General features: G+C 42.4%; 1 protein-coding gene and 1 pseudogene across 2 annotated transcripts in view; both read left to right on the top strand.

The window, feature by feature from the left end:
* The window catches only part of LOC309625619 (phosphoglycerate kinase 1-like), a 122107-nt gene that overhangs the window by 76897 nt on the left and 29656 nt on the right, over positions 1-15554 (top strand).
* Positions 7611-13976, top strand: LOC309626005 (hypoxanthine-guanine phosphoribosyltransferase pseudogene; annotated as a pseudogene). The gene has a single exon. The product of its transcript is annotated as a hypoxanthine-guanine phosphoribosyltransferase pseudogene (transcript).

The raw sequence follows: 15554 nt of genomic DNA on the forward strand, positions 1-15554 counted from the left end.
CCACAGGTCTCATGTGGGTCAACTCTGAGAGCAGAGAAATTGTGAGGGTCACAATTCAAGTAGGTGGCAGGGTGGAACCTGACTCAAGGAGAGAATACACAGTGTGGTGCAGCCTTTCCTCTTCGCCCTCAATTTCTCAATGAAGTGAGGAAGGAGGAGCAGGAGGGAAAGTTGGAGAAAGAAGACTATCAAGATTTTTAAACTGACAGTTCTATTGTTGTGGATTAATAATTCATAAAGAGTTATGAGTGGGACTTCCCTGGCAGTCCAGTGGTTAAGACTTTGCCTTCCAAGGCACGGGGTGTGGGTTCAGTCCCTGGATGGGGTGCTAAGATCCCATATGCCTCGGGGCCAAAAAACCAAAACATAAAATAAAAAGAAGCAATATTGTAACAAATTCAATGAAGACTTTAAAAATGGTCCGCATCAAAAAAAAAATTTTTTTTTAAAGAATTATGAGTTAGTACTCACAGGATTGAGAGTTCACAAGTGGCATGTCTTTGCAACCTAAAATGGTCTGTGCAAGGAGCTGAAGTAAAACTTCTGCTGGACTTGAATGATGTCTAGAACCATTCATCGTAAAAACAGGCTGTCCACAAGAGAAGTTTAAATGGCCAATCAAATATGAGAGATACTTAACCTCACTAAAAGTTACAGAAGGACAGGTTAAAGATGATACATGCTTTTTTGCCTCCAAGACAAAATTTTAAACGTTTAACAGTACTGCTTTGGGTTCCCAGTTCAGAGGGTGAAGTGGACCCACATGTTTCCTTCCCTCCTGCACAGAGGCCTATTGAAATGGCAGTAGAGATGTGTAAAAGGGAATACATCCATAGTGGTACAGAGTACAGTAGGTGGGAACATCAGCAGAGTTTTTGATAATTTTCTGGAAGATAGAAAGCAAATGAGGTTGAATTGTCAAATAACCCAGAAACGGGGGAAGCAGTATCTGAGGTGTGGGAGAATGCTGCAATGGAGAGAGAGCCGATTTCTGGGAAGGGGAGCCATCTTCCTGGGGGCTCTGGAAGATGTGCAAAGCTCTGAGCTGACAGAAAGGGAAAGTAGAGGTGGAAAGCAGGCTGGCACTCAGGTTGACTATTTGCACGATGATCTGTGGAGCAGCTGAGCCAGTTGCCCACCCTCACTCCCACCACCTCCCCACCACAGATGCAGAGCAGCTGCAACATGTATTGGTTGCCTTCAGAGATGAGTCTGCTCTTCAGGGAAATTCAACAGTTTGTCTGGGGAGGTCTAGGGCTCCTTGAGTGAGGGTTGGCCCTCCAGGGTGAGGTTTTCCTTGTTTTGGCCCCAAGAAGGGGGCATACAGGGTGTGGGGAGCATCCCATCAGCCTGATTTCTACCCCGTTACCTAAAGTGAGCAGTGAAAGTCCATGTGCTCCACTTATTGACATATACTCATGAATGTGAATGGATAAGCAAGGACAGCCAGGGTCCTTGAAAATTAATCATTTCAACAGAAGGGCTGGAAGGAAAGTTGAGGAAATATTCTAGAATATAGACTAGAAGGAGAGAGATGGAAAATATGAGGGGAAAATTAAAAGACATGGAGGATCAATTCAGGAAGTCCAACATCTTTCTGGCAGGAATTCCAGAAAGAACAGAGAACACAAGGGAGAAAAATTATCAAAGGAAAGGCAAGAGTTTTCAAATTGGAAGGAGCCACTGGAGATTGAGCCAAAAAAAAAAAAAAAAAAAATTTAAGGACCCATATACATTGTGTTAAAACTTAGGACATGCAATATAAAGAGCAGATTCTTAGTGATTCCAGGGAGTAAAGATGGGGTAACATAAAAGAATAAGAACTAACATGGCCTTGGCCTTCTTGTCAGTAATTTTGGGTGCCAGAAGAGTAACCTAGTAGAGCAATGCCTTCATAGTGTCAAGGGAATGTGATTTTCTGTCTAGAGTTATCAACCTAACCAAACTCTTCACCAAGCATTGGGACAAATAAAGAGCTTTTTTAGAACCACACTACTCAAATCTTCAGTTAATAATATTTATACAATTATAATAATACAAAAACTGATAATTGATTTTCAATTTTCAGAATTAATTTTGTTTATAGACAAAACAAAGACAAATGTTTATCTGCTCTCTTAGTCCATTCAGGATGCTATAACAAAATACCAGAGGCTGAGTACCTTATAAACAACAGAAATTTATTTTTCACAGTTCTGGAGGCTGGAAGTCCAAGATCATGGTGCCAGCATGGTTGGGTGCTCTTGAAGGCCCTTTTCTGGGTTGCAGACTGCCGACTTCCTCACATGGTAGAAGGGGCAAGCAAGCTCGCAGGAGCCTCTTTTATAAGGGCACTATTCTCTTCATGAGGGCTCCACCTCCTAAAGGCCCCACCTCCTAATACCATCACATTGGGAATTAGGATTTCAGCATATGCGTTTGAGCAGACACAAACATTCAGACCACAGCACTGAAAGATTACTTGTGTGTACACTCCAATAAGATGAAAGAGGAATACAACAAAGAGGAAGTCATGGGATTAAAACATATTAGAAATAAATAAGTGTGTAATTAAAATGAAAAAACATGGCAGCAACTGTGGGGCATACCTGGAAGACAATGAGGCAATGTTAAACCATTCAAAAATGATATGTTTAAGAAATTGGATGATCATCATATGGTAATGAGCATATATATTTCTACTGTCAATTAGTTAAAAAAGAAAAGCAAATAGAAACCCCAGGAAAAACAAAAATCAGAGGGAAACTCTTAATCCAAATAAGAAGCAACCTAAATTAAGGCATAGTTGTGAGAAACTGATTAGGTTAAGGAAAGAGTATTCATTTGATTTTGACTTTTGAACATTCTCTTGAGTGGTTTAGGATTATTTTCTTCCTTACTTGATTCTTCAGTAAATAATTTTTATATATTTACAGAATTATAAAAGCTGCCTATTGATCTTCAATTTTTAGAATAAATTTTTAGACAAAGTATGAAAGGCTTAATTTTGGTTTCAGAATAGAATATAACTATTGCAAACCCAATAAATGTAAAAAGGAATGGAGCAGTGATGGCAGAAGACAGGAGGTGAAGGATGTGGGGAGAAAGGGTGGGGGAAAGAGTAGAGGGACTGTTTCTTCAGTTGCATAGTGACAAATCAAGGGGAACACTGTCTAAAATTATGAAGGTGAGAAGAGACAGTGAGAGGATAAGTTAGCACAAATCTCTGTTCAGGAGTCAGTAAATACTGTAGAGAGTTGATACATCAAGAAACTGAGGCATAAGCATATTATTTAGTATTTTGTGGCGACTACCAGAATAACTAAAATCAGAACTGGCTAAAGTTGGTTAGCATAGGGAGTGGAACAGTGTAAGGAGGGGGAGAAGGAGATTTTTCACAGTGCTATATACTATTTAAATGTAATTTTCATCATGTGTCAGTATTACTTTAAAATTGGAAATAATAATACTATTACCAAGTGTTGAAATTGGTGAAGAAAATAGACCCTCTTATACTCTGCAAGAGTGAGAACGAATTGGTCCAAACTTTTGAAAGAGCAATTTTGTAATATTAAAAAGAACCAGACTCTCCCTCAAGTAATAATATTGTGTAATAAGTCTCCAATCCACAAGGATGCTGTTGAGTGGCAGCTGGCAAACCAAGAGGAGGCAGAAGGATACACAGAGGTTCTCCTTCATTGAACACGAGTGTGAACAGGTACACACACATGCTCACGTCCTGCCACGTCTCACATATTGACTCACTAAGATGGAAACATCAGCCGCCCAGGTTCTTAGAGTTCTCCCGTCTCCAGCTTTAATTCTTTACAGTGATCCTCACATGGAAGGCTGTCTCTCGAGGTTTCTCCATCCTCACATGACTCATCTTGGTTTACTGTTGTGGAAGCGACTAACTTGGGAGCTGGGACTTGTCCCTTCTGGCAGAGCCTGAGGCTAACCACAGTGTTCTAAAGCCCATGGACACTGGCCAGCCACTTGGAGGCATGCCCTTGAGTCTGCCTGGCCTCTCCTTGTGGTTGCTCAGAAGAGGCTCTGTTTGTGTTCCAGATGCGGTCAGCCTATTAGAGAGGCAGTCCCTGTGGCCTGACATGCTCACTCTCCCCGTGTCATCACGGATGTTATGGGAAAGAGAACACCGTTGCCTTTGGACAGCCTTGGCAATGGCCGTCCAACTTGAGTAGGGAAGCCAGGTTCTTCCCGTGATTTGGTGATGAGGCTCCTGGGAAATACCTATGGTCAAACTACATTTTTGTAGAGCATAAGAGTTAACACATAATTACTCACAGAAACCCTTAATCTCTGTTTTTGATGAGGAAACTGATGCTCAGCAATGATAAGGCAATTGTCCATGATGATTCCACTAGAAAGTAGTAAAGAGTATAGATTAAGATCCAGATCTGATTCCTAATCTTTATTTTTTCATACTACTCTGTGAGATGTGTTTAGGACTTCTTAGTGTGATACTTGTTGGGATTAGACAAGAAGCTCTTTACTCTGCTTCAGAGTTTTGTAGAAATCCCTATACTGAATAGTGATATCCAACATCTCACTTTGTTGGGCTTTGGATTGGATCCTAAGTTCTCTACTTAATGACTGTGTGCCTTTGGTCATGTTCACACGACATCTCTGAGTTTTAGTTTCCTAATCTGTGAGATGGGGATAGTTGTCTCCAAGAAAACCTCACCAGGTTGTTGTGAGGTTTAAATGACATAATGTACATCAGGCACTAAGTAGGAGCTCAAAGCAGTGGTGTTGATGGTGGTTATCAATGTGTAGAGAATTATTTTGAGACATACTGGATGCAATAAACAGCGTTTCAAAATTTCCTCTTCAGATGAGTTCCTAATTAGCTACTCTCCTGTCTTCTAAGATGTAACTCATCTTCACAAATTAACTTTAAAACTAGCTGGTTATACTACTTTGTAAAGATAATTTTGAGTTAGCAAACTCTCTTGCCAAAAACAACTGTAAAAGTGTTGTTATGTCCCAGATACTGAGCATCCAACACAGGCATAATGCAATCAGATGACAGAGTCTCATTCTTTTTTGTCCACAAGAATGTGGTTTCTCAAGGAGGAATGAAAACTGTGTGCATGGTACGCAGGGTCATTTTCAATTCATGAGACAGCATCCTTCCTGTGTGGGAGAGAGGCATTTGTTAAGTGAGTGCCAGCATCACAGGTGATCAGAGCATTGGTACTTGGTAAATTCATGCTTATCAGGTTTATAGGCAAACACGTGGAGACTATTAATAACAGCTTTTACACTTTGGGGAAAATGAATGTCAGATAAAACCATAGGCTGTGCTCTTCAAAGGAGGGTAGACAGGAGATGGGGAGGAAAGCAAGCATCTTGTCTGCAATGAGAGGACTGTGACACTGGCCCCAGCCATCAAGGGGATGGAAAAGTTACGTCATTGCCTGTGAATTGGGGTAAGTCCACAAAGACACCAAATGCAGAGGAAGGGAGGGAGGTGAGGAGCAAAGGTACATGTGTAAAAAGGAAGATAGGTGTAGATCACTTAGGAGAGACTTGTTCTTTGTGGTAATATAAAGTGTCCACACCCAAATGTATACATGCTATAGACCTAGGGTCCCTCGAGTGCAGTGAAGCTCACAGAGGGGCCTTGATTATGTGTCTGCTTGGGGGAACTCTGACAAGTCAGGCCATCACAGGCCCTAGGGGTAAGAAGCCTACTTGCTTCTTAGAAGAAATGGTGATGGAATTGTAGGATTGGTCTTCAAAGTCTTGGTGTAAGGGATAGATATTAAGGCTGTACCAACCCCGAGTATGGAAGAAGAATAAGGGAGAAAGAGGGAATTTCTCTGGCAAGCTTGGAAATTCTCTCTGACTAATCGAATGTGTTGAAGGACATGAGTACCTTCAAATCGAAGTCAGTGAAAAATGCTTTGAGTAGGACTCAGACTGGTCTTATTTTGCAGCACTTAGGAGACCTGAGTTCATACATTTCAAATATTGAGAAAGTTAATACTTAAAGATGCAAGAGAAAAAAAGCATGAGTCAAAACTTCAGAGCAGTAGAAGGGATGGGGGCAATGTTGCCCCCTATCTCCTTTCCAGGGGACACTTGACTTTTTTGGGTGTTACCTTGGTGGGGCGGAGGGTGATACTGGCATCTGGTGGGTTGAGGGGAGCTGCAGTGCTGCTAAATACCCTACAATGCACAGGACAGCTCCCAACCCCCAACAAAGAATTATTTGGCCCGAAATGTCAATAGTGCAGAGGTTGAGAAACCCTGGGTTAGCGTTATCATCCTTTATACCAAATGTATCAACCATTAAACAACGTAGCTCACTGAATAAAAACAAAACAAAACGAAACAAAAAACACCACATGTGAGAACAGAGGCTTATGCTAGAGACAGAATAAGTCATGTGATTAATAAAGTCACTGTAAATGAGAAATCTTAGCTTTTCCTCACCAATCCCTTACCCTAAGCTTTTCAAATATGAAGTAAGACTAATTTAATAGAACCATATTTTTAAAAGCTGTACAAATTTTATAATGGCACTGTTATAACTTTTAGACATATGTATTATTATTCTTTATAGTTTATAAATCATATGAATTGCCTTATTTAATGTTTATAATTTGGTATAACTATCCCAATTTTATAGACTTCCAGAGGTTACATTTTAGTTTTTTTGGACATCTGCTATGTGTCAGGCACTGTACTAGGTATTGTGGTTGTTACCCAGACAGATAAAAGCTTAGTCTGGAGAAGTTCAGAATCTCCTAGGGAGCACACAGAAGTGATACATATAATAACAGAAGTATAAACATAGCCATGGGAGAATGCGGGAGGGAACTGAAGTCATCTGCCAGAGGTTACAAAACTAGTAATTGGCAGATCTGGGGCTTGTCTTAAGGCCTCCTGAGTCTCAAGCAAGTCCTCTGCCTTGGCATAAAAATATAACCCCCTTAGCTTTTCCAGAGATGTAAAATCAAACCTGAAGAAAATCACTCAAACACATCCATAAATTACGGAGTTGGCAGAAGTATAGAAACACGGTTGAAAAGTCAAGAGTAGGATATTAAAAGGCAAGATAAGACCTTGCAGGACAGAAAAACAAAGAGGCTACTGGCTTCAAACCCACCCGTGCGTGGGCTGTTCTTGAGGTTTGTAATTATTTTAGGACCCACGCCCCCGGGGAGGAGTCTGACTTTGAGTTGGAGGAGCAGGAAACAGAAATCACTTGCGGTTGGGCTAGGAAGTCCCCTCACACGTCGCCAAGTACCCCTTCCTCCCCGGGAAGCTGGGGTGAGGAGTTCTCCATCTAGGGAGAAGGCTTAGGTGAGTGGGAGGAGCGGCCTGACGACGCCGGTAAATAGCGGTAAATAGCGGGGAAGGCACAGTAAGCTGCTGGCTCTACAGGCTTGCCTCCCACTGGTCAGCTCTGTCCCGACTCGCTTCCTCCCCCAAACCCGGAGGGAAATATGAAGCCACAGTTTACCCACAGTTATTCATCCCAATGACAAACAAGAAGCTGATTGCAATGAAACATCATTTCACAGCTGTTTGCTTCCGCTTCTACTTACGGGGAGACGTACCTTGTGCCACCGGGCCTTGCTTAGCCGGCGCTGAGCCCTGCGCAGTCAGCCTGCACTGCTCCCGTGGAGGAGGGCGGCCCGGCACCTCCAGAGGCGGAAGCCGAGGGACTAAGTCATTCCCTTTGTCCTTTCAGGCGGAGACGGTGTAATGGCACCCGTGCCAGTGACACAAAGTACTCTGTCCACTCAGGCAAAGGCTTTGTCCCCAGGGGAAGGAGCAAGAGGTAAACGTGAAATCTGATTTGCCTGTGTCATGTGGAACCACAAAATCTTGAAGCCATGGGCTCTCCTGCCTCCCCCTCCACTTCCTTGTCCCTGAGGCTGAGTTACCGCCTGGTTATTCTGCCTGGCGCTCCACCATGAACACAGTTGATTGGACCAGAGCGAACACCTGACCTGGCTGGGCCAATCACAACCTTTCCTGGGAATTTGGAAATGGGCCTCAGAGACACGGAACAAGTCCCACTACTATAGGTTATTCACCTTTGCTCTGTGTTGAAATTGCCCAGGTAATTCTGAAAGCGTGCACACACACACACACACACACACACACACACACACCCCTGGTCTGTCTGTAGTACAGCCTGCTCTGCAGACCCTCCTAGTGCAGCTAGGCACAAGTGCACAGAGAAGCAGACACACAGAGGATGAGGTGGACCTTCAGAGAGAAACTGGAGTGAGAAACCCTCGCTCTAAGAAAGAGTAGACAGTGATCTTGACCCATGATAGTTTTCTATTTCTGGATTCCAAGCCCCCTCAGGCCTGGTTGTAGCTCTTGCCCTTGAATCCCCCTTTTAAAATGTTTCTTCTGAAGCTACTTCGAGTAGCTTCTATTACGTACAACAAAATGAAACTTCACCAAGACTTTCTCACAACCCAGCCAACACTGGTCACTGCAACCTGCTTATTTTACCTCAGAAACCTCTCTTACATCTCATCCTTGTGGCCTTTTCAGTGGGGTTCTCATCCTTACCCTTCCTGAGTGGGCTTCCTGGCCTCTTCTCTCTCATCCAGCCTCCACATAAAACAGATCTGACCCACTCACCCCCAAACTTAGAGTCCTTCACTGGTTCCTCATTGCCTATTAAAAATAACAAAATAGTTCTGTATAAATTGATCTGTAAACATACCTCCTATGTTACTAACTGGGGGAAAAATGCAGGTCAATACGTATAGGATCTTTTAAAACGTGATTTAAATTTGTATACATAAAAATACCTGCATAAATTTAGGAAAAAGGGAGGACATTTATTAAACTATTAGCAGAGGTTTCCTTGGTATGGTGATTTTGGATGGGCAAAGAGAACATTTCCATTGTGTCGTACTTTCCATAACATAATAAAGGATCAGGAGTATAGGTAATTTTTAGTTTTAATTTTTAATTTTAATTTTTAATTTTTTCTCTTTTCCTCCAATATTTTTTTAAAACTTTCCAAGGTCCTTCACATTCTGCCCCCACCTACTTCCCAGTATCCCTCCCACTACTCTGTGTCCAGCTATTCTAAGCTTTTCATTCTTGCCCAAACTTAGGATCCCCTTTCATGTAACTGTGGCATTGCCTGTTCTGTGCCTTCTTCCTGAAATGCTTGTACTTCATTCTTCATCTGAAGTGCTTCTACTTTTTCTTTTGACCCAGCTCAAATATCACCTCCTCTGAGAAGGCTTCTTAGACTGATCCATCTCTATCCCACGTCAGAGTTAGTTGTTCTGTCCCGGTGACCCTTTGGTCCCTGCTTCTCTGTCTGCTATAACACCACCAAACTGTGTTATGATTGATGAGGTTGCATGATTGTCTCCCCAGTTTGAGGTGTGCTCCTTGAAGGTGAAGGTTGAGACTTATTCGTCTCTCTCTTCTGCATGTAGCACAGAGCTGGACTAGTAATGGCTGCACAGAAAAATCTTGGTTGGTTGACTAAATGAATGAGTGAATGAATGAATGGGTGAACAGGCTCTGCCACACAAGGTAGAGCCATGATGCAGTTGCAGCCTTCCCTACCTCTACCAGATAAAACTGACCAACTAGAACTCATCAGAGTCCTGTTCATGAGCCAGTCTCAAGCACAGAGCTGTTGCTTTTCACCAGCCAGCCGGCTCAGTTACCAAGCTGGGATGGTAATCGTTAACATGACACTTTAAACATCATAAGATCAGTAGGAAACGTGTTTCTAGTGGTTAGTGACTAAGAATAAAATCATGAGGCTATGACTATTCTGAAAACTAAGTGATGGACCAGAGCTGATTTCTGTGTAAGTACTCACTACTCCCTCTCTCCCAACATGTAAAAAGAATTCTTTAATTGTACACTCCTGACTTCTCCCCCACTTCCAAAGAGGAAGGATCCTTGTTGCTGGGAGAGAAGCTAAGTCAAGCTATATAACTCAGTCCTGGGGGAGGAGGAGAATAGAGGTGGAGGCAGAGAGTAGAGGAGTTTTCTTCAGGGATAGGAGGAGAGCCTCTCAGAGCAACTCTGAGCAAAGGAGATGGAAACGAAAATGTAGTAAATGTTTATGAGTTCCTATCTTTGTCTAGCTTCCATAATGACTTGCATGAGGGATGAGCAAAGAAATTCCTTTTAATCTATTTTGGCTATTGTCCTGTGCTTCTGAAATGTGACACTGTCCCAAGGCCCACACACAAGAGTTCAAGTTTTGTAAAAGGTATACCTATAAGTGGAGGAGAAGGGACTGCAAAAAGATCAAGCGTGTCTTTCACTCAGGGCTTTGCTAGCTCCACAGCTAGCTCTGCCAGAGAGAACACAGCCAGGGCAAGCAGAGGCAACAGAAGTCCCAGAGCTGGTAGTTTTGGCTGTGTTTGTCTCCAGGAGGAGACGTCCTGGATAGTGAGGCACTGCATCATGGGGGAAGAGGGGAGGGCGACCCAAACAAGACACTGTCCTCACCATTCCCTGGGGCCCTTAATCCAGGGATGTTCAGGAGTCCGTGGGGATGACTGGAGGGAAAATCTGAAGGGAAACTCAGTCTGGAGCCAGGTTACAGCTTGATGTGGGTACCCTGGGGCAGCCTGAAACTAGACAGGCTTCCACCCCGACCAAGGATGCCCCAGGAGCTGCCAGACCACCACTGGGTCGTGGAGCTCACTACTGGCAGGTGGTGGCTCTGGGGCAGCCAGGGTTTCTAATACAGTAAGTACCCCACATACGAACGAGTTCCATGCCTAGAACGTATTCCTAAGTCCAATTTGTTCGTAAGTCCAGCAAAGTTAGCCTAGGTACCCAGCTAACACAATCGGCTACGTGGTACTGTACTACAATAGGTTTATAATACTTTTCACACAAATAATACATAAAAAACAAACACACATAAAAAATAAAGAAAACATTTTTAATCTTACAGTACAGTACCTTGAAAAGTACAGTAGTACGGTACAACAGCTGGCATACAGGGGCTGGCTGGCATTGAGTGAACAGGCAATAAGAGTTACTGACTGGAGGAGGGAGAGGAGGTGGGAGATGGTAGAGCTGAAGGATCATCAGCAATAGGAGACCGAGGGCAAGCTGTATTTCACTCACGCCTGACATTGATGGCACAGGTTCTGGTTCCTTGCTGGATCAATTCTATCTACCCTCTTGAAAAAATGATCCAGTGATGTCTGGGTAGTAGCTCTTTTTTTCTTGTCATAGATGACAGTAAAGTGCACAAAAGCACAACCCCTTGTGGAGGATGCATGCACGTGACAATGTACGCCAGACACGTGAACTAGCTTACCTGATTCGACATGCAAACGCATGTTCGCATCTTTGAAAGTTCGCAACTTGAATGTTCGCATGTGGGGGACTTACTGTATCTCAACAATAGTTTACTCAAAGAGAAACCACTGGAGACTGCCCTCAGCCCACACACCAGCCGGCTCCATTATGGCGACCACAGCCCCAGCATCGTGATTAGTGGTGATGAACCAGGTTATGACCTAGATTTATTTTGTATACCTAATCATTATGCTGAGGATTTGGAAAAGGTATTTATTCCTCATGGACTAATTATAGACAGGACCGAAGGGCTAGCTCAAGATGTGATGAAGGAGATGGGAGGCCGTCACATCGTGGCCCTCTGTGTGCTCAAGGAGGGCTATAAATTCTTTGCTGACCTGCTGGATTACATCAAAGCACTGAACAGAAATAGTGATAGATCTATACTTATGACTGTAGATTTTATCAGACTGAAAAGCTACTGTAATGACCAGTCAACAGGTGACATAAAAATAATTGGTGGAGATGATCTCTCAACTTTAACTGGAAAGAATGTCTTGATTGTTGAAGATACAATTGACACTGACAAAACAATGCAAACCTTGCTTTCCTTGGTCAAGCAGCATAATCCAAAGATGGTCAAGGTTGCAAGCTTGCTGGTGAAAATGACCCCTCAAAGTGTTGGATATAGACCAGACTTTGTTGGATTTGAAATTCCAGACAAGTTTGTTGTAGGATATGCCCTTGACTATAATAAATACTTCAGGGATTTGAATCATGTTTGTGTCATTAGCGAAACTGGAAAAGCAAAATACAAAGCCTAAGATAAGAGTTAAGTTGAATTTGGAAACATCTGGAGTCCCATTGAAATCACCGGGAAAATTATCAAATGTTCTAGTTCTGTGGCCAGCTGCTTAGTAGAGCTTATTGCACGTATCTTCTAAGAATTTTATCTGTTTTATATTTTAGAAATGTCAGTTGCTGCATTCCCAAACTCTTTATTTGTACTATGAGCCTACAGACTATCAGTTCCCTTTGGGTGGATTGTTGTTTGACTTGTGAATGAAAAATCTCTTAAACCACACCACTATTGAATGAAAATATTGAAATTGTATCTATAAGAAGCATTTAAAGAAAAGAATATATTAGTTTTTTAATTGGTATTTTAATTTTTATATATTCGGGAAAGAACAGAAATGATTGAATATTGTTAATTATACCACTGTGTGTTTAGAAAAGTAAGAAGCAGTCAGTTTCATATCAGTGACAGTATTTAGAGGTAACGTTATGTCAGATAAACCATATATCCTGGAATTATTTTAGTAGGTTTCAGCAGTATTAACTATTTTCCCGCTTGTTCAGATTATTTCTGGTGAATCTTTGTCAATAGTTCCTTTTAAATACAGGTCAATAATTTCCAAAAACCTACCACTTTTTGAAGTCTTCAGTGTAAAAATCCTTAAAATAAAGGCTGTCTCTTTAAAAGAAAAAAAAAAAGAAAAAAAGAGGGAAACCTCTGGGATATACTCAGAATCTCCCCCAAAGTGGCTGCAGATCCTAAGATCAGAAGGGGAAGATCCTGGGTCAAGGCAAACATTAAAGAGACAGTAACACATATGGGTTACTTAGCTGTGGGGAAAGGAGCTCTTGATCATAGCAGCCCCTGTGGTCCAGGCTTATTACTGAAAAGCTGAGCTTGGGCTAGGGAATAGCAAAGGTAAAGCAAAGTGGCTTGTTTGAAGGGAGGCATCTTGGATGGGAAGCAGTGGGGTGCGTTTGACTACAAAAGCCAGAAGGTCTGGGGTTGAGGCCTTGCCCACTGCTGACATAAATAACATTGGCCTCTCAGTTTTCACATGTGAAAAATAATATCTCCAGCATTTTGTACATGAGAGTGTTTGGCACATAGTGTGCATTCATTCATTTATTCATTCTATAAAAACATTAGGCACTTGCTATGTGCCAGGCAGCAGGCTAGGCACTGGGGACACCGGTGAGCAGGTAGACGTGGCCCCTGTCTTCATGGGGCTTACGTTCTACTGGAGGAATCAGAATGTTGGTTGAGTCTGGATCCCTCACTGCTTACCCCTTCCTGGGACCTCTTTCCTGTGGAATGGGCTTCAGCCAGTACTTTTATTTTATTTTATTTTTTAACATCTTTATTGGAGTATAATTGCTTTACAATGGTGTGTTAGTTGCTGCTGTATAACAAAGTGAATCAGCTATACATATACATATATCCCCATATACCCTCCCTCTTGTGTCTCCCTCCCACCCTCCCTATCCCACCCCTCTAGGTGGTCACAAAGCACCCAGCTGATTTCCCTGTGCTATGCAGCTGCTTCCCACTAGCTAGCTATTTTACATTTGGTAGTGTATATATGTCCATGCCACTCTCTCACTTCGTCCCAGCTTACCCTTCCCCCTCCCTGTGTCCTCAAGTCCATTCTCTACATCTGCATCTTTATTCCTGTCCTGCCCCTAGGTTCTTCAGAACCTTTTTTTTTTTTTTTTAGATTCCATATATATGTGTTAGCATACGGTATTTGTTTTTCTCTTTCTGACTTAGTTCACTCTGTATGACAGACTCTAGGTCCATCCACCTCACTACAAATAACTCAATGTCATTTCTTATCATGTCAGCCAGTACTTTTAGAAAGTGTTAGCTGGTAAGGGAAGACTCAGAACACCAAATTTTAGGACAGATAGGGAAGTAGAATTGGTCTGGCCATAACCATTTTCTCCAGAATAAGGGACTTGTGGAGAAGCTGAAGAGGCCCCACAATAAAGCCAGGAGATGATTACAGCCTCCCTCCAGGCCTTTCCAGGAAAATCATCCAGGCCTACAACAACAGCAAAGATAATCACAACCGGCATTTTAACAGTTCTTCTGACATCAGCAGGATACTCAACAGGTCATTTCTACAGACCCACTAGAAAGTCAGAAAAGAGGACCATAGGAGAAAAATGAAAAGAACTATGATGATCAATTGTAAAGGTAAAAACACTATAGTGGTGATTTAATTAAGGCTATCTATTTATCCATCTACATACCAGTTCTTTCCCCTCTCTACAGAGAACTGTTTAAAATACAATATATTTCTGTCGTGGTGGGAATATTTTAAGTAAGACATAGGAATGGACTTCCTGACTCTAAGAATTGTTAGGTGCCAACCAAGTAGAGGATTACAGAATGAAATCAGCTTTCTTACATTTAAGAGAACAAACTTGTAGATAAAGTAACCAAAATTGGCCCCTATGAATGCTTGTTATCTGATTCTATCCTTCAAGGCCCGGTCTCAATGATTATTGTCTCTCGTATGTAAGCAAGACTTGACACCCGCAGGCTGGAGGAGGTTCAGTCCCACTTGAAGGCTCTGCTCTCGAGTCTCCCTTTGGGCCTCCAGCCCATCTTCCATCTTCCCCATCAGCTCATTGCCCAAGAGGCTGACCTTCAGGAGCTGTGAGTACTGCTTGCCCTGGGCTTGACTTGGGTTCAGCCAGTGGGAAGCACTGGCAGGGCGTCCTCCAAATAAGCTGGAGAAAATCGAGGTGGAGTATCTCTTCAACCCCTGTCCTGATGGTTTGACACCTGCTAGGTTCCTTCATTGAGGCTATAGCTCCCGTTGGGTGGCCTTTCCTCCAGCTACAGTTCTCACCGGGTTCAGGGACATGCTCCCCCATCACACCTTCATGCCTATAGGTGGTAACAGACTGTTGCCAACACTGGACTTCCCTCAACCCTGCTCAGACCTTTGTAAAGAGTCCTTTAACAAACCCTCCCTTAGTCAGCCCTTTGAGTGTATGTGCCGTCTGTCTCCAGCTGGAATTCTGACTCATACACTCTCTGAATTGGACTTGAGGAATTTCTGAAATTTCATTCAACATTTATTTTAACAAAAGTGTTTTGAGCAACTACTTTATACAAATGATAAATACTGAAAGACTTAATAATATCTAAATATTTTTGAGTGTCTGGTATGTGCCAGCTAATGGACTAAGCAATTTGTATAATTTAATCATCACGATAATCTTGTGATGATGTGTTTTTAAACCTCTTTTCAGGTATGGAAACCAGTGTTCGTTATAAATAAGTACCTTGACTGAGGCTACATCACCAGTAAGAGGAGGAGGCAGGATTCATACCCAGATGGGTTTCATTTTTAAACTTATACTTTAAACTTCTTCTTTTTATGGTCTCTTATATACAGTGATAATTATGATAGGGTATTCAGGGAAAAAACAGAGGAGGACCTCATGTACTAATTGCATACAGA

This window comes from Balaenoptera borealis, assembly GCF_965194805.1.
Source record: "Balaenoptera borealis genome assembly, chromosome: 1".
In the NCBI taxonomy this organism is placed as follows: domain Eukaryota; kingdom Metazoa; phylum Chordata; class Mammalia; order Artiodactyla; family Balaenopteridae; genus Balaenoptera; species Balaenoptera borealis.